Raw genomic sequence first — 23430 nt, 5'->3', positions numbered from 1 at the left:
CAACTGAAGAAACAGTCGAGCTTTACACAGTCGGCAGGTTTTTTCTCATTCGAAAAGTGCCCTTTTTCCGTGACATTGGAATATCTCAATTGCATCCTCCTCACGTCATCTCTAATTCTCTAAACCCATTGGTGAGAAAACCTGAGTGCCCTCCCCTCTGACCTTCTCCAACAATGTGAACAATAAAAAGGTACTGCTGAGATTTGAACTCAGGGTCTCCTGTTTACTAGACAGGCACTTTAACCAACTAAGCCACAGCACCCATAAAAGTCAAATATGTTGCAGATGTGAACACCCACACCTATTTGAATCAAACCAATCTCATTCATTTAACCCACATCTCTGTTTAGCAAAATCACATCACAAAAGAGATGTATTTTACTAATATTGGAAGCGATACAGACACCTTCAATTCTCTAGCAACAGGGTTTCTTAATCTACGTTTTGAGACGCAAAGTGGGCCTGAGCAGGTCAGAGGCAGTGTTGCCAAATCCTCAGGAAGGAAAGTAGCTATTGGTGGTCCTAAAAGTAGCTAGAAGTAGCTAAATGACATCATCACACAATTTTCATAATTGGCCAAGTGGATGTAATTGTGATTGACGCTGTAGGAGAGAGGAATAATGTCGCGGGAGAGACAAAAAGTGAGTAAAAAACACCCTAAGTATGTTTAGAACTAAAATTGAACTTTCTTCTGTCGATTCTTGTCTTTTTTCTGAATATTCACTAAATATAGCGACAAAGTCGCTAAGTTGGCAACACTGGTGAGAGGTGGGTAGCGAGATATCAGTAATCAATTGTAATCACATACTATTTCTTCTTAATTATGGTCATTCGAGGACAGTACATTTTTCATTTGGGTCTCGAGATGAATAAACTCAAGAACCTCTGACATGGATTCTTAAACTATGATTTGGGACCCAATGCGGTTATTAACATGTCATAGGTGGGTCGCGAGATATGAGTAAACATTCAGAGTCATGCACTATTTCTTCATAATGTTGGTCGTTCGAGGACACTGCATTTCTCATTTGGCTCTCGAGCTTAAAAATGGTAAAAACGTCTGAAACAGCATAGTAAGTCTTAACTCGTTCAAAAAACAACCCTTCTAAAATTTCTTTGCAGTGCCGTGACCCGGATTCGAACCGGGGTTGCTGCGACCACAACGCAGAGTACTAACCACTATACGATCACGGCTGGCTTCAAGAGCTGGCTTTGTAAAGCCTACATAGGCTGTGAAAGTGATGTGCACAAGCTGGCTAAACTCTTTTCATTTTGGCCTCGATAATGAATCAACTGAAGAAACAGTCGAGCTTTACACAGTCGGCAGGTTTTTTCTCATTCGAAAAGTGCCCTTTTTCCGTGACATTGGAATATCTCAATTGCATCCTCCTCACGTCATCTCTAATTCTCTAAACCCATTGGTGAGAAAACCTGAGTGCCCTCCCCTCTGACCTTCTCCAACAATGTGAACAATAAAAAGGTACTGCTGATATTTGAACTCAGGGTCTCCTGTTTACTAGACAGGCACTTTAACCAACTAAGCCACAGCACCCATAAAAGTCAAATATGTTGCAGATGTGAACACCCACACCTATTTGAATCAAACCAATCTCATTCATTTAACCCACATCTCTGTCTAGCAAAATCACATCACAAAAGAGATGTATTTTACAATATTGGAATGATACAGACACCTTCAATTCTCTAGCAACAGGGTTTCTTAATCTACGTTTTGAGACGCAAAGTGGGCCTGAGCAGGTCAGAGGCAGTGTTGCCAAATCCTCAGGAAGGAAAGTAGCTATTGGTGGTCCTAAAAGTAGCTAGAAGTCGCTAAATGACATCATCACACAATTTTCATAATTGGCCAAGTGGATGTAATTGTGATTGACGCTGTAGGAGAGAGGAATAATGTCGCGGGAGAGACAAAAAGTGAGTAAAAAACACCCTAAGTATGTTTAGAACTAAAATTAAACTTTTTTCTGTCGATTCTTGTCTTTTTTGAATATTCACAAAATATAGCGACAAAGTCGCAAAGTTGGCAACACTGGTGAAAGGTGGGTAGCGAGATATCAGTAATCAATTGTAATTACATACTATTTCTTCTTAATTATGGTCATTAGAGGACAGTACATTTTTCATTTGGGTCTCGAGATGAATAAACTCAAGAACCTCTGACATGGATTCTTAAACTATGATTTGGGACCCAAAGGGGTTATTAACATGTCATAGGTGGGTCGCGAGATATGAGTAAACATTAAGAATGATGCACTATTTCTTCATAATGTTGGTCATTCGAGGACACTGCATTTCTCATTTGGCTCTCGAGCTTAAAAATGGTAAAAACGTCTGAAACAGCATAGTAAGTCTTAACTCGTTCAAAAAACAACCCTTCTAAAATTACATTGCAGTGCCGTGACCCGGATTCAAACCGGGGTTGCTGCGACCACAAGGCAGAGTACTAACCACTATACGATCACGGCTGGCTGTAAGAGCTGGCTTTGTAAAGCCTACATAGGCTGTGAAAGTGATGTGCACAAGCTGGCTAAACTCTTTTCATTTTGGTCTCGATAATGAATCAACTGAAGAAACAGTGGAGCTTTACACAGTCGGTAGGTTTTTTCTCATTCGAAAAGTGCCCTTTTTCCGTGACATTGGAATATCTCAATTGCATCCTCCTCACGTCATCTCTACTTCTCTAAACCCATTGGTGAGAAAACCTGATTGCCCTCCCCTCTGACCTTCTCCACCAATGTGAACAATAAAAAGGTACTGCTGAGATTTGAACTCAGGATCTCCTGTTTACTAGACAGGCACTTTAACTAACTAAGCCACAGCACCCATAAAAGTCATTTATGTTGCAGATGTGAACACCCACACCTATTTGAATCAAACCAATCTCATTCATTTAACCCACATCTCTGTCTAGCAAAATCACATCACAAAAGAGATGTATTTTACTAATATTGGAAGCGATACAGACACCTTCAATTCTCTAGCAACAGGGTTTCTTAAGCTACGTTTTGAGATGCAAAGTGGGCCTGAGCAGGTCAGAGGCAGTGTTGCCAAATCCTCAGGAAGGAAAGTAGCTATTGGTGGTCCTAAAAGTAGCTAGAAGTCGCTAAATGACGTCATCACATAATTTTCATAATTGGCTAAGTGGATGTAATCGTGATTGACGCTGTGGGAGAGAGGAATAACGATGCGGGAGAGACAAAAAGTGAGTAAAAAACATCCTAAGTATGTTTAGAACTAAAATGGAACTTTCTTCTGTCGATTCTTGTCTTTTTTCTGAATATTCACTAAATATAGCGACAAAGTTGCTAAGTTGGCAACACTGGTGAGAGGTGGGTAGCGAGATATCAGTAATCAATTGTAATCACATACTATTTCTTCTTAATTATGGTCATTCGAGGACAGTACATTTTTCATTTGGGTCTCGAGATGAATAAACTCAAGAACCTCTGACATGGATTCTTAAACTTTGATTTGGGACCCAAAGGGGTTATTAACATGTCATAGGTGGGTCGCGAGATATGAGTAAACATTCAGAATCATGCACTATTTCTTCATAATGTTGGTAGTTCGAGGACACTGCATTTCTCATTTGGCTCTCATGCTTAAAAATTGTAAAAACATGTGAAACAGCATAGTAAGTCTTAACTCGTTCAAAAAACAACCCTTCTAAAATTACATTGCAGTGCCGTGACCCGGAATCGAACCAGGGTTGCTGCGACCACAACGCAGAGTACTAACCACTATACGATCACGGCTGGCTTTGTAAAGCCTACATAGGCTGTGAAAGTGATGTGCACAAGCTGGCTAAAATCTTTTCATTTTGGTCTCGATAATGAATCAACTGAAGAAACAGTGGAGCTTTACACAGTCGATAGGTTTTTTCTCATTCGAAAAGTGCCCTTTTTCCGTGAAATTGGAATATCTCAATTGCATCCTCCTCACGTCATCTCTAATTCTCTAAACCCATTGGTGAGAAAACCTGATTGCCCTCCCCTCTGACCTTCTCCACCAATGTGAACAATAAAAAGGTACTGCTGAGATTTGAACTCAGGATCTCCTGTTTACTAGACAGGCACTTTAACCAACTAAGCCACAGCACCCATAAATGTCATATCTGTGGCAGATGTGAACACCCACACCTATTTGAATCAAACCAATCTCATTCATTTAACCCACATCTCTGTCTAGCAAAATCACATCACAAAAGAGATGTATTTTACTAATATTGGAAGCGATACAGACACCTTCAATTCTCTAGGTTACAGGGTTTCTAAAGCTACGTTTTGGGACGCAAAGTGGGCCTGAGCAGGTCAGAGGCAGTGTTGCCAAATCCTCAGGAAGGAAAGTAGCTATCGGTGGTACTAAATGTAGCCAGAAGTTGCTAAATGACATCATCACATAATTTTCATAATTGGCCAAGTGGATGTAATTGTGATTGACGCTGTAGGAGAGAGGAATAACGTCGCGGGAGAGACAAAAAGTGAGTAAAAAACACCCTAAGTATGTTTAGAACTAAAATTGAACTTTCTTCTGTCGATTCTTGTCTTTTTTCTGAATATTCACTAAATATAGCGACAAAGTCGCTAAGTTGGCAACACTGGTGAGAGGTGGGTAGCGAGATATCAGTAATGTAGAGAAATGCTAATTCTTATGTAGGTGACCAAACTATTGTTAAGGGGGGGCTACCACTCAGAGTTGAGCCTGTGGGGTCCCCTACAGGATAGCTCCCGCATTACACTAATGGCCAAAACCAGCGCACACACACATGATCTCCTTTGTCTCTGAACGTTGAATGCCCGAAGAGGATTCTACGATGACGGACAGACTACTGAGCCAATGGCGGAAGACTACAGACTACACCCCAGCTGAACCAATCCAAAGATCCGATCTTCCAGAATCAACCTACTTTCTTTTCTATATAATAGTGGTGTACTGATTGTAACGGCCTCTTCTTCGTCTGCGCTTCCGTACGAACCAGCGGGAGAGCCGTAATTACGCTGTTCTAGATATCTTCACTCTGAATAAACTGTAGCTTGTCATACAATTTACCACCTTGTCTGAGTCGATCCTTGACCGACTCGTCCGTCTACATATCTAATTACTAACAGAAATGGTAGCAGAGTATAGTTTACTAACGATCCAGTCGAAGTGGGTTGATTTGGGTGTGGGGAGGGGCGAGTTGGGGAAAGGACGATTCATTAAATAAATAAGAAAGACGGGTGAAGACTTTCGGGGGAGGGCAACAATTCTGCTCAACTCGGAAAACTGATTTCAAGGTGCACCATAAAAAAATAAGGTAAGCAAAAGCCTGTTAAATCAAACTTTGCATATTGTCGTATAGTCTGTCCAAATTTTATCAGTTTTTCCGAGTAAGTATGAATTCTTGTGTAAATTTATAATTTGCTGACGAGTCGAAATAACAGTGTATGTGAACATATGTAGTAACGAACCGGCGACGGCCGGTGTGATTTAAATCATTGATGAGATATCAGTAAGGGGATAGCTAATTACTATTCATTAACTCTGGCGCCGAGGGGACAAATTGTAATTTTGGGACCCGTGACCCGGTCAGCACAGTCTGCTAGCTTTCAAAGACATCGGCAGACTCGACAGCCTTGGTTTCTCAAATGATTGCCTCGCCTGGTTCACCAACTACTTCTCTGATAGAGTTCAGTGTGTCAAATCGGAGGGTCTGCTGTCCGGACCTCTGGCAGTCTCTATGGGGGTGCCACAGGGTTCAATTCTTGGACCGACTCTCTTCTCTGTATACATCAATGAGGTCGCTCTTGCTGCTGGTGAGTCCCTGATCCACCTCTACGCAGACGACACCATTCTGTATACTTCCGGCCCTTCTTTGGACACTGTGTTAACAACCCTCCAGGCAAGCTTCAATGCCATACAACTCTCCTTCCGTGGCCTCCAATTGCTCTTAAATACAAGTAAAACTAAATGCATGCTCTTCAACCGATCGCTACCTGCACCTACCCGCCTGTCCAACATCACTACTCTGGACGGCTCTGACTTAGAATACGTGGACAACTACAAATACTTAGGTGTCTGGTTAGATTGTAAACTCTCCTTCCAGACCCATATCAAACATCTCCAATCCAAAGTTACATCTAGAATTGGCTTCCTATTTCGCAACAAAGCATCCTTCACTCATGCTGCCAAACATACCCTTGTAAAACTGACCATCCTACCAATCCTCGACTTTGGCGATGTCATTTACAAAATAGCCTCCAATACCCTACTCAACAAATTGGATGCAGTCTATCACAGTGCAATCCGTTTTATCACCAAAGCCCCATATACTACCCACCATTGCGACCTGTACGCTCTCGTTGGCTGGCCCTCGCTTCATACTCGTCGCCAAACCCACTGGCTCCATGTCATCTACAAGACCCTGCTAGGTAAAGTCCCCCCTTATCTCAGCTCGCTGGTCACCATAGCATCTCCCACCTGTAGCACACGCTCCAGCAGGTATATCTCTCTAGTCACCCCCAAAACCAATTCTTTCTTTGGCCGCCTCTCCTTCCAGTTCTCTGCTGCCAATGACTGGAACGAACTACAAAAATCTCTGAAACTGGAAACACTTATCTCCCTCACTAGCTTTAAGCACCAACTGTCAGAGCAGCTCACAGATTAATGCACCTGTACATAGCCCACCTATAATTTAGCCCAAACAACTACCTCTTTCCCAACTGTATTTAATTTTAATTTATTTATTTATTTTGCTCCTTTGCACCCCATTATTTTTTATTTCTACTTTGCTCATTCTTCCATTGCTAAACTACCATTCCAGTATTTTACTTGCTATATTGTATTTACTTTGCCATCATGGCCTTTTTTGCCTTTACCTCCCTTCTCACCTCATTTGCTCACATTGTATATAGACTTGTTTATACTGCATTATTGACTGTATGTTTGTTTTTACTCCATGTGTAACTCTGTGTCGTTTTATCTGTCGAACTGCTTTGCTTTATCTTGGCCAGGTCGCAATTGTAAATGAGAACTTGTTCTCAACTTGCCTACCTGGTTAAATAAAGGTAAAATAAATAAATAAATAAAAAATGATGAGTGATCACTGTTTTGTCTTTGATAGTTCCGATAGGGGTCGGGAATAGAGATCAGTAGGGGATAGCTAATTACTATTCTTCAAATCTGGCACCGAGGGGATAAATTGTAATTTTATCCCGTGACCCGGTACGGCTCAGTCTGATAGAGATTCACCGATAGGGGTCGGACATGTGTGATAGTTCCGATAGGGGTCGGGAATAGAGATCAGTAGGGGATAGCTAATTACTATTCTTCAAATCTGGCACCGAGGGGATAAATTGTAATTTTATCCCGTGACCCGGTACGGCTCAGTCTGATAGAGATTCACCGATAGGGGTCGGACATGTGTGATAGTTCCGATAGGGGTCGGGAATAGAGATCAGTAGGGGATAGCTAATTACTATTCTTCAAATCTGGCACCGAGGGGATAAATTGTAATTTTATCCCGTGACCCGGTACGGCTCAGTCTGATAGAGATTCACCGATAGGGGTCGGACATGTGTGATAGTTCCGATAGGGGTCGGGAATAGAGATCAGTAGGGGATAGCTAATTACTATTCTTCAAATCTGGCACCGAGGGGATAAATTGTAATTTTATCCCGTGACCCGGTACGGCTCAGTCTGATAGAGATTCACCGATAGGGGTCGGACATGTGTAATAATTCTGATAGGGGTCAGCTCGATAGGGATCAGGAATAGAGATCAGTAGGGGATAGCTAATTACTATTCTTCAAATCTGGCACCGAGGGGATAAATTGTAATTTTATCCTGTGGCCCGGTACGGCTCAGTCTGATAGAAATTCACTGATAAGGATCGGCTTTCAGGGGTCAGAGATATAACGTGCTGTTTTGTCTTGTTTTGTCTATTTGTAACTGTTTATGTTATGTTATGTTAAAATGCAATGTGGTTGTAATTGTTTCCATTGAGATTGTTGGTGGTTAGATAGAGGGAGAGCGAGAATTATAATAAGGGATATTGGATAAATCCGAAACTTCTATATTGTATGTACCATATGTAAATAGGTACATGTATAAATGTATAATCAGGAATGAAATGACTGATGTATAATAGAAATAATATCTGAATATAATATTTAAATATTGAGACTAAATAGTCGAATAGATCCCTTGGTTGTGCGCTCCACAAATGCTATACCAGCCCATGCGTTTTTTCTCAACCTGAATATACGAAGGGGAAGCTCTGAGATAAGGCAGAGTACGAGCAATAGTGTCTCTTCGAATACATCGTGGGTATTAATCAACGTCGGGCGAAGTATATGCTAACTATATTCAGATAGAAGGAGAGAATTTCGATTAAAACTACGATTAAATTCCGATTGAATTAAATTAAATTACGTTTAAAGCAAATTCACAATGGCGACTCCCAATACTCCAAAGCTGAGGTTTAATGAGTTCCTAGAACAAAAAATTGAATATAGATCAGGGGGAAAGGAACGATGGACGCCTATAAAGAAAGTTTGGGAGGGATTGAAGTTAAGATGGACACAAGCAGGTTATCTAGGGGGGTGGCCGCCAACAGGGGCCCAGCTGAAAACAATGGAATGTGAGTTGAGAGGGACGTAGCAGGAGGCCAGAGACAAGGAAGTTGAAAGAAATAAAAGCCATGTATTTAAGAACCAAGGGACCAAACAGAGAATGAACAGAAGGCGGGGCCATTGCGTCTCCCACTGGTCTGCTTACTGGCGTAAATGAAGATTTGTAAGAATCAAATCCTGTGCATGAAACACGCTTGATATTCAGTCGGGGACTAATATCGATATGAATGAGGTCGGGGACAAAGCGAGTGTGGTACATGAGGTGTTTCAGTTGGAGCTGGAACCGGTGAGAATGTTGAAAAAGTCGCAGGCTTGCTGATGAGAGTTATATCATAGAATATTGAGGGGGGTGCATGACTGTTGGAAAGAGTGTTAAACTCTATTAACGCAAAATTCTTTTTGCGGATTTATATTATGAGGTTTGAACTATACTAATGTTGTAGAATTACATAATCAACATCTGAACATACTTACGTTAAACATTAATTGAGCCACTGAGTAATAGATAAGCTGTACACTAGGTACGGGGCGAAGGGTGTGGTCGATGTAAGACGGGAGTGGTGTTCTAACCAAATTATTTAGTTATTTTAATTCATTTACACAAGTACTTCCCGGGTATTGATTTTGGTTTGATTGTTCAGATAACATCATTGAAATTAAACAGGAGGTCAAGGTATACTAACATTAGAATCTGTTTTCATTATGGAGAACAATGAAAGGCCCGCAGAGTGGATGCAGGCTGAGGTTTTTATGTTAAAGGGACAGTGCACATTTATCACAGTTGTGTGTGTCTGTCTAATGGCTGGGTATTTAAGAAGTATTTTGGGGAGACAATTTGGAGAAACACGAATAAGACATGAAACATCGAGACAAATTATTTGAGTTTGAGGGGATTATCATAATTATTAGGTTTTGTTTTTGTAGTAAATGTTTGGGTTAAGGGGATTTCCATGTTCCCAGAGACATGATATTTTAAAGAGGCACGCTCACATATGGAACCTTTATGAGTTTTTTATTTTATGAGTTTTAAGGTAACTTAATTATAGTGGAGTTTACTTAACCTATATAAAGACTTTAGTAATTGCCACCATAGACATGTTTTTCTAAAAATAAAAATCCATGAGTTTAAATAAAGCCAAACAGTGGGACATTTAGTTAAAATGTGGAAACATGGGAAAAGGCAGACAGATGAGCCCTCCCCCGCACTGCAGAGACCTTGACGGTTGGAGAGCAGAGAGGAGAAGTTTTAGAAGGGAGCCAGGACGAGCAGAGATAACGGAGTGTGTAGATAACAGTCACTGAGTGGAGACAAAAGGGAGAATTGGACATGTGGGAAATTAAAGGGGCGCTCCTACATGATAATGTCAGAACAGAAGGATAATATACTAATCTTACCTAAGTCATTATTTAGAGTAGGTAAGGTTGTTACCTGGGCATAGCCAGGTATCAAAAGGGGGATAGGTAAATTGTGGTCTAGGATAGGATGGGGCCTATTGGATAAGAAACTAATATTTAAAAAAAATGTAGTTAACAAATGGGCATAGAAGTTAAAGATAGAATCAGATCAAACATGAGAAACTGTTTGTTAACCAAGCCTGTATGTCCAGCATTTTATGCATTATAGGTGAACTGCAGGTGAAGTCACTCAATCCAGTCCCAGAGGCTTGTTGGGGGGACCATACCAAGGTCTCCTGGTGGCAGCTAGCTGAAAGAGCTACCCGGATTCATATCGCACGGTGGGAGGGTAAGACACACTGACACTATCGAACAATAAACAGTGTTCGAGAGGAGAACTGGAATTAACAGAATTCCGGGGGCCATCTCTCGAATGAAGAAAATCCTCCCTGTCCTGTCACCCCTGTTTTTGTTCATAGAAGTGAAGATGTGTCTGGCTCTTGCTAAGTGATGTGTTCTCGGGGAAAGGGTGGGGCTTCACATGGAAGCTGTTTGTCTGAGCGGTCTTATCGTGGGTGACATCCCAAATAACACAGCTCCGGATGAATCAGTACCTGAAGCCTCAGCTGGTTTGACCACCCTGGCTCACGGGTTGACAGAAAACACTGGGGTGGATACTTCTCTGATTAATTGGGTTTGATAGTATGTTTAGAAAATGGGGAAAATATTATGATCACTGTATTATGGGCTACATTCACCTGTGTGACTTTTAGTTTTATGGGGCTGTTGTCTAACTCCCTGTGTATGAGGCCTTATTTCCAGGACTCTGGAGAAATCGATGGAAATAGATGGTGATGTACCAGCGGATTCCAGGTTCTGACCCGTGGAATGCTGAATGTATGTCTACAGAACAAGTGGACGAAAATTATAAATGAAATTATATTAAATTGGGAGGGTGTCCGTATGGGGATTACAGGATAACCGACTTGGGACAGTTCTGGGATTGGAAGAGAGGGTATCCTTATAGCATAGGGGATCCCACAAAGGTGGATAGGTTTTTCATGATATGGGAAAACCTGGGAGCACTGTTGAACTTTGTAAAGGTGATGAAATCTTGCTAACCATCAAAACTATTAAGCTCTCTGATGCAGGCACTTACACCCTCGGACTACAAAGGACCGGGACAGACACGATGGGTGTGTTTTCTATTAAGGTGCTGCTAAAACCAGAGGTCCCAGATGAACCAGGGCCAGACACACTCCTCTACCACCCCTGGACCGAACCTGCCACCACTGTGTTAAAAATCCCATTCAGGTAATTAATGTTAGACTATTCAGCTATTGATCAATTAGGCACTGAGACTGGTGTTATTGGTAGGGACAATTTGTGGCTTTCTTATGAGGTACAGTTAAGACCCTGAAAAGAAAGGACTACATGAGTTACATGAAACATTGGTCATGATGGACCTGTTCTGGCTACACACCCATTTGCTATAGGAGAAGGAGAGGGGTGCTTGTGTATTCTGAGAGGTTTATACCTGGTTGAGGCCAATTCAACTCTCTGTTCCTCTTTGAGCCTTGTGTTTCCTACAGTACCTCCTCATCGGGCCCCTTGGGGTGTTGAGGCATATGAGGGCAATTACAGTTGCATCACGGGTACAGGTAATGGCATTGATTATGGGAGATTGCCTGAAGCTGATTGCAGTAGTAACATAACCATTAATTCCACTTGGCCAGTTACAGGCCTAAACCAAACTAGTGGTCTGGCTGATGTGTGGTGGATCTGTGGACCCAAAAGAGTGCTGAGACCCATTCTTAGAGGAAACTGGCAAGGTACGTGTGCTCTGACCAGTTTGATAATTCCACTGACCATTGTTGATGTTACTGCTGAACAGTTGTTGGGTTCTGTATCCAGGGGACCTGAACATTCCATCCCATGGGAGACATAGAAGTAGTGCTCCATGGACAGAGGATGTAGTTGACATACACACTAACCTGTTGGGAGTGCCGGTGGGGGTTCCTCATGAGCTTCAGGCCTTGGGCAGGAATGATGGATTATAGGTCCAGCCATAGTGGATGCAAGACAGACTGCATGGATTCATTACATCTACTATGATCAACAGCGTTTTGTTAATTACCCCCGTGATGCACTCACTGGTATGTCTGAACAGTTTGAGGCCACATCTAGGGTTGCCAGACAGAATAGACTTGCTTTGGATATGCTTCTTGCCAGTCAGGGGGGCGTATGCAAGATGTTCGGTGAACAATGTTGCACGTATATTCCTAATAACACCAGTCCAGATGGTAGTATATCTAAGGCCCTTAGTGGGCTTGATGCACTATCTGCTGAGATGAGGACCATGGCGGGGGTGGAGGAGTCTGGCCTGTTCTCTTGAGTGGGAGCCTGGTTTTGGTAAGTACACTAGAATGGTGGTTACTGGATTTCTGACCCTAATTTTTGTATTTTTGTTATTGATGTGGTGTGCTGCTTGCATCATACCGTGTTTCAAGAAGTCTGTTACAGATGTGGTGAAGGCTTCAGGCATGATGATGCCTTTGCGTGATGCTCCAGTTGGAGATGCTGATACTGAAGCATGCTTTCAGGGGAGGATGAGACTGACTGAGGATGACCCATGGTATGCTGTGGGCGAGGTAGTAGAATAAATCTTACACCACCACAGTTCCTTGTTATACATCTTTATGATGGGTTTTCTTTCCAGTATGTTTGTTCTCCCTGTTGTGAAGGTTTTGAGTCCCTGGGTGGCATGAAGCCCAACTGGTGCAGGATAGGAGTAGCTGAGAGGACCAGATGGTTTATAATAATGCTTTGCTTTGCTTTGCTTTACTCTGTTTTCCATGACCAAAGTTTTATCCGGTATCTTACATGTCAATAAACAATAAAGTGTTATCCTGTTTTTGCTAAGTGACACCCTTGTGGGTGTCAAAAGGGGGACTTAAATTTCACACAATTTTTTTTTTTTTATGTTCTGTTTTTGAATGAGCTGTTCTCTTTTGACATGAAGGTATTTTAAACTCTGTGACTGTTATATGATTCATTGCTGAATTTTTGTTCACACCCTGGGGGGTGTGAAAAAGAGGGATTATTGGTTCCTGTGTTTTACATTATAGCCATTACCATATATATGATTGAATATTATCTGCTGTTGGCTTGTGTTGATGTATGCAAGTGTTATGCAACATAGCTGACTTGAAACATTGTTAAAAGTGTCAGGGCCAGGGGACTTTCTCATGCTGAAAAAATACAGAAGGGAGGGCACATTCAGAGCGTGGGGTTGCGAGAACAAGCGTTTTTTGTTGTTGTTAGATAACAGGAGCCAGGTGCGTGATAACGGTATGGAGCATGAGAGCCTGGCTGCAACTTCTCTTATGACATTCCAGAATCGCATTGCAGTAGATATGCTACTGGCGGAGAAAGGTGGAGCTTGTACTATGTTTGGTGAACAGTGTTGCACTTTCATCCCTAATAACACGGCCTCCGATGGTAGCTTGACCATGGCCCTAGAAGGTTTGAGGACGCTTAATGGTAAAATGAAATCTCATTCTGGGATGGATACCTCGATGTGGGACTCCTGGATGAGTGCGTTTGGTAAATATAAAACCCTGGTGTCCTCCATTTTGGTATCCATTTCGGTGTTCGCTGCCATTTTAGTTCTCTGTGGATGCTGTTGCATTCCATGCATCCGTTCCCTTGCCACTAGGGTTATCTCTAGAGCCATTGACCCTTCCTCCCCCTCCCAGATGTTTCCTCTGCTGGATAAAGACCTACTTGAATTCGAGGATGAGGAGGAGAGTGCCTATTTAGGTTTACATTATATCTGCTGTTGCCTTATGGGGATGTATGTATGTGTTATGCAAGTGGATCATTCCACCTGACTTGCCTAGTTTAAGTCACATCTCTTTGGAGATGTGAAGAGAGGGAATCACAACTTTTTCCTGCGGGAAAAAAGTTGGCTTATGTAGACAAGCATTTACTTTTATTTTGAGCTGTTGTTCTCCGCTCTGTTAAATGAGGGTTGTAAGTTCCTAGGTGGCTAGTAGCCAACTTAGTACATAGTGGGATTGAATGGAGAACATGATGGTAATACTATATCTATTTCTGTTTAATACCGTGTCTTATTTCATAAGTCCCCTTGGGAGAAGTTTCTCTTTGTGTCTGGATCCAGTTAGGTTGTGTCACGTCTCTGGTGAGACGTGAAGAGAGGGTTTTGTAGAGAAATGCTAATTCTTATGTAGGTGACCAAACTATTGTTAAGGGGGGGCTACCACTCAGAGTTGAGCCTGTGGGGTCCCCTACAGGATAGCTCCCGCATTACACTAATGGCCAAAACCAGCGCACACACACATGATCTCCTTTGTCTCTGAACGTTGAATGCCCGAAGAGGATTCTACGATGACGGACAGACTACTGAGCCAATGGCGGAAGACTACAGACTACACCCCAGCTGAACCAATCCAAAGATCCGATCTTCCAGAATCAACCTACTTTCTTTTCTATATAATAGTGGTGTACTGATTGTAACGGCCTCTTCTTCGTCTACGCTTCCGTACGAACCAGCGGGAGAGCCGTAATTACGCTGTTCTAGATATCTTCACTCTGAATAAACTGTAGCTTGTCATACAATTTACCACCTTGTCTGAATCGATCCTTGACCGACTCGTCCGTCTACATATCCAATTGCTAACAGTAATCAATTGTAATCAAACTCAGGATCTCCTATTTACTAGACAGGCACTTTAACCAACTAAGCCACAGCACCCATAAATGTCATATATGTTGCAGATGTGAACACCCACACCTATTTGAATCAAACCAATCTCATTCATTTAACCCACATCTCTGTGTAGCAAAATCACATCACAAAAGAGATGTATTTTACTAATATTGGAAACGATACAGACACCTTTAATTCTCTAGCAACAGGGTTTCTTAAGCTACGTTTTGAGATGCAAAGTGGGCCTGAGCAGGTCAGAGGCAGTGTTGCCAAATCCTCAGGAAGGAAAGTAGCTATTGGTGGTCCTAAAAGTAGCTAGAAGTCGCTAAATGACGTCATCACATAATTTTCATAATTGGCTAAGTGGATGTAATCGTGATTGACGCTGTGGGAGAGAGGAATAACGTCGCGGGAGAGACAAAAAGTGAGTAAAAAACATCCTAAGTATGTTTAGAACTAAAATGGAACTTTCTTCTGTCGATTCTTGTCTTTTTTCTGAATATTCACTAAATATAGCGACAAAGTTGCTAAGTTGGCAACACTGGTGAGAGGTGGGTAGCGAGATATCAGTAATCAATTGTAATCACATACTATTTCTTCTTTATTATGGTCATTCGAGGACAGTACATTTTTCATTTGGGTCTCGAGATGAATAAACTCAAGAACCTCTGACATGGATTCTTAAACTATGATTTGGGACCCAAAGGGGTTATTAACATGTCATAGGTGGGTCGCGAGATATGAGTAAACATTCAGAATCATGCACTATTTCTTCATAATGTTGGTCATTCGAGGACACTGCATTTCTCATTTGGCTCTCGAGCTTAAAAATGGTAAAAACGTTTGAAACAGCATAGTAAGTCTTAACTCGTTCAAAAAACAACCCTTCTAAAATTACATTGCAGTGCCGTGACCCGGATTCAAACCAGGGTTTCTGCGACCACAACGCAGAGTACTAACCACTATACGATCACGGCTGGCTTCAAGAGCTGGCTTTGTAAAGCCTACATAGGCTGTGAAAGTGATGTGCACAAGCTGGCTAAACTCTTTTCATTTTGGTCTCGATAATGAATCAACTGAAGAAACAGTCGAGCTTTACACAGTCGGCAGGTTTTTTCTCATTCGAAAAGTGCCCTTTTTCCGTGACATTGGAATATCTCAATTGCATCCTCCTCACGTCATCTCTAATTCTCTAAACCCATTGGTGAGAAAACCTGAGTGCCCTCCCCTCTGGCCTTCTCCACCAATGTGAACAATAAAAAGGTACTGCTGAGATTTGAACTCAGGATCTCCTGTTTCCTAGACAGGCACTTTAACCAACTAAGCCACAGCACACATAAAAGTCATATATGTTGCAGATGTGAACACCCACACCTATTTGAATCAAACCAATCTCATTCATTTAACCCACATCTCTGTGTAGCAAAATCACATCACAAAAGAGATGTATTTTACTAATATTGGAAACGATACAGACACCTTTAATTCTCTAGCAACAGGGTTTCTTAAGCTACGTTTTGGGACGCAAAGTGGGCCTGAGCAGGTCAGAGGCAGTGTTGCCAAATCCTCAGGAAGGAAAGTAGCTATCGGTGGTACTAAATGTAGCCAGAAGTCGCTAAATGACATCATCACATAATTTTCATAATTGGCCAAGTGGATGTAATTGTGATTGACGCTGTAGGAGAGAGGAATAACGTCGCGGGAGAGACAAAAAGTGAGTAAAAAACATCCTAAGTATGTTTAGAACTAAAATGGAACTTTCTTCTGTCGATTCTTGTCTTTTTTCTGAATATTCACTAAATATAGCGACAAAGTTGCTAAGTTGGCAACACTGGTGAGAGGTGGGTAGCGAGATATCAGTAATCAATTGTAATCACATACTATTTCTTCTTAATTATGGTCATTCGAGGACAGTACATTTTTCATTTGGGTCTCGAGATGAATAAACTCAAGAACCTCTGACATGGATTCTTAAACTATGATCTGGGACCCAAAGGGGTTATTAACATGTCATATGTGGGTCGCGAGATATGAGTAAACATTCAGAATCATGCACTATTTCTTCATAATGTTGGTCATTCGAGGACACTGCATTTCTCATTTGGCTCTCGAGCTTAAAAATGGTAAAAACGTCTGAAACAGCATAGTAAGTCTTAACTCGTTCAAAAAACAACCCTTCGAAAATTACATTGCAGTGCCGTGACACGGATTCAAACCGGGATTGCTGCGACCACAACGCAGAGTACTAACCACTATAGGATCACGGCTGGCTGCAAGAGCTGGCTTTGTAAAGCCTACATAGGCTGTGAAAGTGATGTGCACAAGCTGGCTAAAATCTTTTCATTTTGGTCTCGATAATGAATCAACTGAAGAAACAGTGGAGCTTTACACAGTCGATAGGTTTTTTCTCATTCGAAAAGTGCCCTTTTTCCGTGACATTGGAATATCTCAATTGCATCCTCCTCACGTCATCTCTAATTCTCTAAACCCATTGGTGAGAAAACCTGATTGCCCTCCCCTCTGACCTTCTCCACCAATGTGAACAATAAAAAGGTACTGCTGAGATTTGAACTCAGGATCCTGTTTACTAGACAGGCACTTTAACCAACTAAGCCACAGCACCCATAAATGTCATATCTGTGGCAGATGTGAACACCCACACCTATTTGAATCAAACCAATCTCATTCATTTAACCCACATCTCTGTCTAGCAAAATCACATCACAAAAGAGATGTGTTTTACTAATATTGGAAGCGATACAGACACCTTCAATTCTCTAGGTAACAGGGTTTCTAAATCCACGTTTTGAGATGCAAAGTGGGCCTGAGCAGGTCAGAGGCAGTGTTGCCAAATCCTCAGGAAGGAAAGTAGCTATTGGTGGTCCTAAAAGTAGCTAGAAGTCGCTAAATGACGTCATCACATAATTTTCATAATTGGCTAAGTGGATGTAATCGTGATTGACGCTGTGGGAGAGAGGAATAACGATGCGGGAGAGACAAAAAGTGAGTAAAAAACATCCTAAGTATGTTTAGAACTAAAATGGAACTTTCTTCTGTCGATTCTTGTCTTTTTTCTGAATATTCACTAAATATAGCGACAAAGTTGCTAAGTTGGCAACACTGGTGAGAGGTGGGTAGCGAGATATCAGTAATCAATTGTAATCACATACTATTTCTTCTTTATTATGGTCATTCGAGGACAGTACATTTTTCATTTGGGTCTCGAGATGAATAAACTCAAGAACCTCTGATATGGATTCTTAAACTATGATTTGGGACCCAAAGGGGTTATTAACATGTCATAGGTGGGTCGCGAGATATGAGTAAACATTCAGAATCATGCACTATTTCTTCATAATGTTGGTCATTCGATGACACTGCATTTCTCATTTGGCTCTCGAGCTTAAAAATGGTAAAAACGTTTGAAACAGCATAGTAAGTCTTAACTCGTTCAAAAAACAACCCTTCTAAAATTACATTGCAGTGCCGTGACCCGGATTCAAACCAGGGTTTCTGCGACCACAACGCAGAGTACTAACCACTATACGATCACGGCTGGCTTCAAGAGCTGGCTTTGTAAAGCCTACATAGGCTGTGAAAGTGATGTGCACAAGCTGGCTAAACTCTTTTCATTTTGGTCTCGATAATGAATCAACTGAAGAAACAGTCGAGCTTTACACAGTCGGCAGGTTTTTTCTCATTCGAAAAGTGCCCTTTTTCCGTGACATTGGAATATCTCAATTGCATCCTCCTCACGTCATCTCTAATTCTCTAAACCCATTGGTGAGAAAACCTGAGTGCCCTCCCCTCTGGCCTTCTCCACCAATGTGAACAATAAAAAGTTACTGCTGAGATTTGAACTCAGGATCTCCTGTTTCCTAGACAGGCACTTTAACCAACTAAGCCACAGCACACATAAAAGTCATATATGTTGCAGATGTGAACACCCACACCTATTTGAATCAAACCAATCTCATTCATTTAACCCACATCTCTGTGTAGCAAAATCACATCACAAAAGAGATGTATTTTACTAATATTGGAAACGATACAGACACCTTTAATTCTCTAGCAACAGGGTTTCTTAAGCTACGTTTTGGGACGCAAAGTGGGCCTGAGCAGGTCAGAGGCAGTGTTGCCAAATCCTCAGGAAGGAAAGTAGCTATCGGTGGTACTAAATGTAGCCAGAAGTCGCTAAATGACATCATCACATAATTTTCATAATTGGCCAAGTGGATGTAATTGTGATTGACGCTGTAGGAGAGAGGAATAACGTCGCGGGAGAGACAAAAAGTGAGTAAAAAACACCCTAAGTATGTTTAGAACTAAAATTGAACTTTCTTCTGTCGATTCTTGTCTTTTTTCTGAATATTCACTAAATATAGCGACAAAGTCGCTAAGTTGGCAACACTGGTGAGAGGTGGGTAGCGAGATATCAGTAATCAATTGTAATCACATACTATTTCTTCTTAATTATGGTCATTCGAGGACAGTACATTTTTCATTTGGGTCTCGAGATGAATAAACTCAAGAAACTCTGACATGGATTCTTAAACTATGATTTGGGACCCAATGCGGTTATTAACATGTCATAGGTGGGTCGCGAGATATGAGTAAACATTCAGAGTCATGCACTATTTCTTCATAATGTTGGTCGTTCGAGGACACTGCATTTCTCATTTGGCTCTCGAGCTTAAAAATTGTAAAAACGTCTGAAACAGCATAGTAAGTCTTAACTCGTTCAAAAAACAACCCTTCTAAACTTACATTGTAGTGCCGTAACCCGGATTCGAACCGGGGTTGCTGCGACCACAACGCAGAGTACTAACCACTATAGGATCACGGCTGGCTGCAAGAGCTGGCTTTGTAAAGCCTACATAGGCTGTGAAAGTGATGTGCACAAGCTGGCTAAACTCTTTTCATTTTGGTCTCGATAATGAATCAACTGAAGAAACAGTGGAGCTTTACACAGTCGATAGGTTTTTTCTCATTCGAAAAGTGCCCTTTTTCCGTGACATTGGAATATCTCAATTGCATCCTCCTCACGTCATCTCTAATTCTCTAAACCCATTGGTGAGAAAACCTGATTGCCCTCCCCTCTGACCTTCTCCACCAATGTGAACAATAAAAAGGTACTGCTGAGATTTGAACTCAGGATCTCCTGTTTACTAGACAGGCACTTTAACCAACTAAGCCACAGCACCCATAAATGTCATATCTGTGGCAGATGTGAACACCCACACCTATTTGAATCAAACCAATCTCATTCATTTAACCCACATCTCTGTCTAGCAAAATCACATCACAAAAGAGATGTATTTTACTAATATTGGAAGCGATACAGACACCTTCAATTCTCTAGCAACAGGGTTTCTTAAGCTACGTTTTGAGATGCAAAGTGGGCCTGAGCAGGTCAGAGGCAGTGTTGCCAAATCCTCAGGAAGGAAAGTAGCTATTGGTGGTCCTAAAAGTAGCTAGAAGTCGCTAAATGACGTCATCACATAATTTTCATAATTGGCTAAATGGATGTAATCGTGATTGACGCTGTGGGAGAGAGGAATAACGTCGCGGGAGAGACAAAAGTGAGTAAAAAACATCCTAAGTATGTTTAGAACTAAAATTGAACTTTCTTCTGTCGATTCTTGTCTTTTTTCTGAATATTCACTAAATATAGCGACAAAGTTGCTAAGTTGGCAACACTGGTGAGAGGTGGGTAGCGAGATATCAGTAATCAATTGTAATCACATACTATTTCTTCTTAATTATGGTCATTCGAGGACAGTACATTTTTCATTTGGGTCTCGAGATGAATAAACTCAAGAACCTCTGACATGGATTCTTAAACTATGATCTGGGACCCAAAGGGGTTATTAACATGTCATATGTGGGGTCGCGAGATATGAGTAAACATTCAGAATCATGCACTATTTCTTCATAATGTTGGTCATTCGAGGACACTGCATTTCTCATTTGGCTCTCGAGCTTAAAAATGGTAAAAACGTCTGAAACAGCATAGTAAGTCTTAACTCGTTCAAAAAACAACCCTTCGAAAATTACATTGCAGTGCCGTGACCTGGATTCGAACAGGGGTTTCTGCGACCACAACGCAGAGTACTAACCACTATACGATCACGGCTGGCTTCAAGAGCTGGCTTTGTAAAGCCTACATAGGCTGTGAAAGTGATGTGCACAAGCTGGCTAAACTCTTTTCATTTTGGTCTCGATAATGAATCAACTGAAGAAACAGTGGAGCTTTACACAGTCGGTAGGTTTTTTCTCATTCGAAAAGTGCCCTTTTTCCGTGACATTGGAATATCTCAATTGCATCCTCCTCACGTCATCTCTAATTCTCTAAACCCATTGGTGAGAAAACCTGATTGCCCTCCCCTCTGACCTTCTCCACCAATGTGAACAATAAAAAGGTACTGCTGAGATTTGAACTCAGGATCTCCTGTTTACTAGACAGGCACTTTAACCAACTAAGCCACAGTACCCATAAAAGTCATATATGTTGCAGATGTGAAAACCCACACCTATTTGAATCAAACCAATCTCATTCATTTAACCCACATCTCTGTCTAGCAAAATCACATCACAAAAGAGATGTATTTTACTAATATTGGAAGCGATACAGACACCTTCAATTCTCTAGCAACAGGGTTTCTTAAGCTACGTTTTGAGACGCAAAGTGGGCCTGAGCAGGTCAGAGGCAGTGTTGCCAAATCCTCAGGAAGGAAAGTAGCTATTGGTGGTCCTAAAAGTAGCTAGAAGTCGCTAAATGACGTCATCACATAATTTTCATAATTGGCCAAGTGGATGTAATTGTGATTGACGCTGTAGGAGAGAGGAATAACGTTGCGGGAGAGACAAAAAGTGAGTAAAAAACACCCTAAGTATGTTTTGAACTAAAATTAAACTTTTTTCTGTCGATTCTTGTCTTTTTTAAAATATTCACAATATATAGCGACAAAGTCGCAAAGTTGGCAACACTGGTGAAAGGTGGGTAGCGAGATATCAGTAATCAATTGTAATCACATACTATTTCTTCTTAATTATGGTAATTCGAGGACAGTACATTTTTCATTTGGGTCTCGAGATGAATAAACTCAAGAACCTCTGACATGGATTCTTAAACTATGATTTGGGACCCAAAGCGGTTATTAACATGTCATAGGTGGGTCGCGAGATATGAGTAAACATTCAGAATCATGCACTATTTCTTCATAATGTTGGTCGTTCGAGGACACTGCATTTCTCATTTGGCTCTCGAGCTTAAAAATTGTAAAAACGTCTGAAACAGCATAGTAAGTCGTAACTCGTTCAAAAAACAACCCTTCTAAAATTACATTGCAGTGCCGTGACCCGGATTTGAACCGGGGTTGCTGCGACCACAACGCAGAGTACTAACCACTATAAGATCACGGCTGGCTTCAAGAGCTGGCTTTGTAAAGCCTACATTGGCTGTGAAAGTGATGTGCACAAGCTGGCTAAACTCTTTTCATTTTGGTCTCGATAATGAATGAACTGAAGAAACAGTCGAGCTTTACACAGTCGGCAGGTTTTTTCTCATTCGAAAAGTGCCCTTTTTCCGTGACATTGGAATATCTCAATTGCATCCTCCTCACGTCATCTCTAATTCTCTAAACCCATTGGTGAGAAAACCTGAGTGCCCTCCCCTCTGACCTTCTCCGCCAATGTGAACAATAAAAAGGTACTGCTGAGATTTGAACTCAGGATCACAAGTTTACTAGACAGGCACTTTAACCAACTAAGCCACAGCACCCATAAAAGTCATAAATGTTGCAGATGTGAACACCCACACCTATTTGAATCAAACCAATCTCATTCATTTAACCCACATCTCTGTCTAGCAAAATCACATCACAAAAGAGATGTATTTTACTAATATTGGAAGCGATACAGACACCTTCAATTCTCTAGCAACAGGGTTTCTTAAGCTACGTTTTGAGATGCAAAGTGGGCCTGAGCAGGTCAGAGGCAGTGTTGCCAAATCCTCAGGAAGGAAAGTAGCTATTGGTGGTCCTAAAAGTAGCTAGAAGTCGCTAAATGACGTCATCACATAATTTTCATAATTGGCCAAGTGGATGTAATTGTGATTGACGCTGTAGGAGAGAGGAATAACGTCGCGGAAGAGACAAAAAGTGAGTAAAAAACATCCTAAGTATGTTTCGAACTAAAATTGAACTTTCTTCTGTCAATTCCTGTCTTTTTTCTGAATATTCACTAAATATAGCGACAAAGTCGCTAAGTTGGCAACACTGGTGAGAGGTGGGTAGCGAGATATCAGTAATCAATTGTAATCACATACTATTTCTTCTTAATTATGGTCATTCGAGGACAGTACATTTTTCATTTGGGTCTCGAGATGAATAAACTCAAGAACCTCTGACATGGATTCTTAAACTATGATTTGGGACCCAAAGGGATTATTAACATGTCATAGGTGGGTCGCGAGATATGAGTAAACATTCAGAATCATGCACTATTTCTTCATAATGTTGGTCGTTCGAGGACACTGCATTTCTCATTTGGCTCTCGAGCTTAAAAATTGTAAAAACGTCTGAAACAGCATAGTAAGTCTTAACTCGTTCAAAAAACAACCCTTCTAAAATTACATTGCAGTGCCGTGACCTGGATTGGAACAGGGGTTTCTGC

The 23430-nt window shown here is 41.4% G+C and overlaps 13 non-coding genes across 13 annotated transcripts; all 13 read right to left on the bottom strand.

Moving 5' to 3' along the window:
• Positions 1-188: 188 nt before the first annotated feature.
• On the bottom strand, positions 189-262 carry trnat-agu (transfer RNA threonine (anticodon AGU)). Its single transcript has one exon. It is a non-coding gene; the product is annotated as a tRNA-Thr (tRNA).
• An 860-nt stretch (positions 263-1122) lies between these two features.
• Positions 1123-1194, bottom strand: trnah-gug (transfer RNA histidin (anticodon GUG)). Its single transcript has one exon. It is a non-coding gene; the product is annotated as a tRNA-His (tRNA).
• A 2504-nt stretch (positions 1195-3698) lies between these two features.
• On the bottom strand, positions 3699-3770 carry trnah-gug (transfer RNA histidin (anticodon GUG)). Its single transcript has one exon. It is a non-coding gene; the product is annotated as a tRNA-His (tRNA).
• A 271-nt stretch (positions 3771-4041) lies between these two features.
• trnat-agu (transfer RNA threonine (anticodon AGU)) lies at positions 4042-4115 on the bottom strand. Its single transcript has one exon. It is a non-coding gene; the product is annotated as a tRNA-Thr (tRNA).
• An 11544-nt stretch (positions 4116-15659) lies between these two features.
• Positions 15660-15731, bottom strand: trnah-gug (transfer RNA histidin (anticodon GUG)). Its single transcript has one exon. It is a non-coding gene; the product is annotated as a tRNA-His (tRNA).
• Positions 15732-16015: 284 nt separating this feature from the next.
• trnap-agg (transfer RNA proline (anticodon AGG)) lies at positions 16016-16089 on the bottom strand. The gene has a single exon. It is a non-coding gene; the product is annotated as a tRNA-Pro (tRNA).
• A 2149-nt stretch (positions 16090-18238) lies between these two features.
• On the bottom strand, positions 18239-18310 carry trnah-gug (transfer RNA histidin (anticodon GUG)). The gene has a single exon. It is a non-coding gene; the product is annotated as a tRNA-His (tRNA).
• Positions 18311-18594: 284 nt separating this feature from the next.
• Positions 18595-18669, bottom strand: trnap-agg (transfer RNA proline (anticodon AGG)). The gene has a single exon. It is a non-coding gene; the product is annotated as a tRNA-Pro (tRNA).
• An 859-nt stretch (positions 18670-19528) lies between these two features.
• On the bottom strand, positions 19529-19600 carry trnah-gug (transfer RNA histidin (anticodon GUG)). Its single transcript has one exon. It is a non-coding gene; the product is annotated as a tRNA-His (tRNA).
• A 284-nt stretch (positions 19601-19884) lies between these two features.
• Positions 19885-19958, bottom strand: trnat-agu (transfer RNA threonine (anticodon AGU)). Its single transcript has one exon. It is a non-coding gene; the product is annotated as a tRNA-Thr (tRNA).
• An 860-nt stretch (positions 19959-20818) lies between these two features.
• trnah-gug (transfer RNA histidin (anticodon GUG)) lies at positions 20819-20890 on the bottom strand. The gene has a single exon. It is a non-coding gene; the product is annotated as a tRNA-His (tRNA).
• A 284-nt stretch (positions 20891-21174) lies between these two features.
• On the bottom strand, positions 21175-21248 carry trnat-agu (transfer RNA threonine (anticodon AGU)). Its single transcript has one exon. It is a non-coding gene; the product is annotated as a tRNA-Thr (tRNA).
• Positions 21249-22107: 859 nt separating this feature from the next.
• Positions 22108-22179, bottom strand: trnah-gug (transfer RNA histidin (anticodon GUG)). The gene has a single exon. It is a non-coding gene; the product is annotated as a tRNA-His (tRNA).
• Positions 22180-23430: the final 1251 nt, after the last annotated feature.

Source organism: Oncorhynchus kisutch, linkage group LG24 (genome assembly GCF_002021735.2).
Source record: "Oncorhynchus kisutch isolate 150728-3 linkage group LG24, Okis_V2, whole genome shotgun sequence".
Classification (NCBI taxonomy): Eukaryota; Metazoa; Chordata; class Actinopteri; order Salmoniformes; family Salmonidae; genus Oncorhynchus; species Oncorhynchus kisutch.
The sequence above is the reverse complement of the archived record's forward strand: the minus strand, read 5'-3'. Positions and strand labels throughout refer to the sequence as shown.